Below are 3,916 nucleotides of genomic sequence, written 5' to 3'. Positions count from 1 at the left end.
AACTTGGCATCAAATACCTTATGTGTTATCCTGACTCCAACTCTGCTATCAAGCTTATCTCAGTATGCTAATGTTTGACATCACTATGTCGTGATTCTTCTCAACATTAAAGAGCTTCTCTCTATGGAATGGCGAGTTCAAATATATCATACTCTTAAGGAGATAAATGGTTGTGTTGACTATGTAGCAAAACATATGGGTGGTAATGATGTCGTGTACCAGTCTTTTACGAAACCTCGTCTAGGAATTATCACTCTTCTGCTAGATGATACTAGTGAGACTTTACTTTCTAGGTAATTTATTGTTTTTTTCTTTTCCTTTTCCTACTTGTACAAAAATGCATACAAAAGTAGTAATATGATATTGAATGTTGATGGTAGTAGCCTCGGTAATCCCATCATCTCGGGTTTTGGTGTACTGATTTGAAATGTCGATGGAGCTTAGGTTCACAATTTTGTGTGTAATAGTGGTTATTCGGGAATGGCGAGTTCAAATATATCATACTCTTAAGGAGATAAATGGTTGTGTTGACTATTTAACAAAACATAGGAATTATCACTCATGATACTAGTGAGACTCTATTTTCTAGATAATTTCTTGTTTTTTTTTATTTTCCTTTTTCCACTTGTACAAAAATGCTGGCTGTGGGGTTTGAACCCACGCGCACTTATGTGCAGAAGATCTTAAGTCTTCCCCCTTAACCTCTCGGGCAAACCAGCTATTACATTATTTTCTTACATAAATAATATTATATCAAAATAACATTTAACAATGTACATAGTTTCAATTTTGAACAAATCAATTTAAAATTATAAACCAATTTCAAAACAATTTCATTATTGCAAATCTATACACCATAACCGAGAGAAATCTCTTATCCATAAGAAACCTCAAACTATCTCACATTTATTAATAGTAAATGGCAAATCAATCTATCTTTTTTACTTATGAGCAGAAGATCTAAAGTTCCCCATATTCTCTAGGACAAATGGGTGTCATGTTGATGATTTAGAAAAAAATATATATCTAAATAACATTTAACAACGTGCATTGTTCCAATTTCTGCCATATCATTTTAAAATTATAAACCAATTTTAAAACAATCCCATTATTACAAATATGCATACTCTAAAGGAGAGAAATCACATCTCTACAATTAGGCGATCTCACGTTTATTGATAGTTAAAAATAAACATTTGACACAAATTTTAAAACAATCCAATTATTACAAATTTTATGAAACCTCGTGTAGGTATCATCACTCTTCTGCTAGTTGATGCTAGTGGAACTTTATTTCCTAGATAGTTTCTTGTTTTTTTTTTCCTTTTCCCACTTGTACAAAAAAAAATGCTTGGATAGAACAAAAAAATGTATAGAAGAACAAAATATTAAATCTTTTATGGCGATATATCATGGTTTCTGTATGGCCTGGAAACTTGGCATCAAAGACCTGATGTGTTATTCTGACTCCAACTCTGCTGCCAAGCTTATCTTAGTCTGCTAATGTTTGAGATCACTATGTCGTGATTTTTCTCATCATTAAAGAGCTTCTTTCTAGGGAATGACGAGTTTAAATATGTCATATTCTTAGAGAGAAAAATGCTTGTGTTGACTATCTAGCAAAACATAGGGGTGATAATGATGCAGCGTACCAGTCTTTTACGAAACCTCATGTAGGAATCACCATTCTTCTGCTAACTGATGCTAGTGGGACTTTATTTTCTAGATAATTTGTTGTTGTTGTTTTTTTTCCTTTTCCCACTTGTACAAAAAGAAACGTTTGGATAGAATAAAAAATGTATAGAAGAACACAATATTAAATCTTTTGTTGGAGTTCAATATAATTAATATTTTTCAAAAATGCTAGCCATGGGGTTCAAACCCACTCGCACTTATGTGTAAAAGATCTTAAGTCTTCCCCCTTAACCTCTCGGGCAAACCAGCTTTTATGGCGATATATCATGGTTTCTGTATGGCCTGGAAACTTGGCATCAAAAACCTGATGTGTTATTTTGACTCCAACTCTGCTATCAAGATTATCTCAGTTTGCTAATGTTTGACATCACTATATCGTGATTCTTCTCAATATTAAAGAGTATGTCATAATCTTAGGGAGAGAAATGTTTGTTTTGACTATCTAGCAAAACATATGAGTGATAATGATACAGTGTATCAGACTTTTACGAAAACTCATGTTGTCGAATTTCAATAGAATTAATAGTTTCCAAAAATGCTAGTTGTGGGGTTCAAACCCACACACACTTATGTGCAGAAGATCTTAAGTCTTCTGCCTTAACCTCTCGGGCAAACTAGCTATTACATTAACTTTTTACATAAATAATATTATATCAAAATAACATTTAACAATGTACATAGTTCCAATTTTGAACAAATCAATTCAAAATTATAAACCAATTTCAAAACAATCCCATTATTGCAAGTCTGTAAATCCTAACCAAGAGAAATCTCTTATCCAGAAGAAACCTCAAACTATCTCACATTTATTAATAGTTAATGGCAAATCAATCTATCTTTTTTACTTATGAGTACTAGATCTTAAGTTTCCCCCCTAATCTCTACGACAAATCGGTTTTATGTTGACGATTTACATAAGTACTAATATATCTAAATAACATTTAACAACGTACATAGTTCAAATTTCCGCCATATCATTTTAAAATTATAAACCAATTTCGAAACAATTCCATTATTACAAATATACATACTCTAAAGGAGAGAAATCTCTTTTCTGCAATTATCTCACGTTTATTGATAGTTAATGTTAAAATATTTGACACAAATTTTAGGACAAAACAAGACATAGGGGTATATATATGGCTAAAGTTTCCTAGTTCTTACACTTAGGGAGTTAGGTAGTAACTAACAACTAATCCTAACAATATGTGAGTAAAGTAAAAAAAAAGAAAAAAAAAAGATTGGATTGACTTAGTAGTCTGATGGGTCATCATGAGTTGAAAATATTCAAATTGGATCAAACACTCATTTAAAGGTCAAAGACTCATCCAAACAAGTGAAAGAGACCCGACATATTCACCCAAAATCTTAAGGTGATAGATGCATGAGTCATCTTACTTATAAAATGTTTAACCTCCACTTTTCTAAGCAATGTGAGACTTAGAACTCACACTTATTTCTCAACACAACTCACACTTATTTTTTAACAATCTCCCTCTCAAGTGTGAGTTCATCCACTATGTTTTCCCCTTAAGTGAAAGTTCTTTCATCCACATGCTTGTGTCACCGTTAACAGACACTATTACTCGTCATTAACACTTTAATGGGACACGCTGTCTGGCCACCATGTCATGAAGACTTTCTACACAAGGAACCAGTCTTTTACTTGAATAAGTGAGAGACCTCGTAAAGAAAAACTCCAATATTAAAATACTCAATCGTATTGATCCCCCAAATTGATGATCCCTTACTTCTAAAGGGTAGTATGATTAACATAAATCTTACCAATGTAACAATAATAACATTTACTTCATCCAAATTCACTTATATGCAAAATTATTGAATTCATGCACGTTTTTCTAATAATTGAGTCCTGACCACTCTACACCAAAGCACAAGCTAACAACCAAATTCGGTTAGTACTGTCTCGTGCTGGATTTAGGAATGACCAGTGCAATGGCAGCTTTGGTTTGGTTTGGATTGCTTCATCAAGAAAGAATGAAGAGAGTACTTGAAGAGATTCGTACTTAAAGTGACAGCATCATGTGACAACTAACTGTGTCTCTGACCATTTCCACAGACAATGCCTGCCTTTTTTTTTCATCTTTAGTTTCATGTTGTGTTTTAAGTAGTAGTTAAGTATGAACGGAAATTTTACAATAGGGTGGACCCTTTTTTACATGGCGATGGAATCAATATGTACCTATATGATATCGATTAT

At 32.7% G+C, this 3,916-nt stretch overlaps 1 non-coding gene across 1 annotated transcript; it reads right to left on the bottom strand.

Moving 5' to 3' along the window:
• Window positions 1-636: 636 nt before the first annotated feature.
• Window positions 637-719, bottom strand: TRNAL-UAA (transfer RNA leucine (anticodon UAA)). The gene has a single exon. It is a non-coding gene; the product is annotated as a tRNA-Leu (tRNA).
• Window positions 720-3,916: the final 3,197 nt, after the last annotated feature.

Source organism: Lathyrus oleraceus, chromosome 5 (genome assembly GCF_024323335.1).
Source record: "Lathyrus oleraceus cultivar Zhongwan6 chromosome 5, CAAS_Psat_ZW6_1.0, whole genome shotgun sequence".
NCBI lineage: Eukaryota > Viridiplantae > Streptophyta > Magnoliopsida > Fabales > Fabaceae > Lathyrus > Lathyrus oleraceus.
Note: the sequence above shows the minus strand (reverse complement) of the source record. Positions and strands in the feature narration are given on the sequence as shown.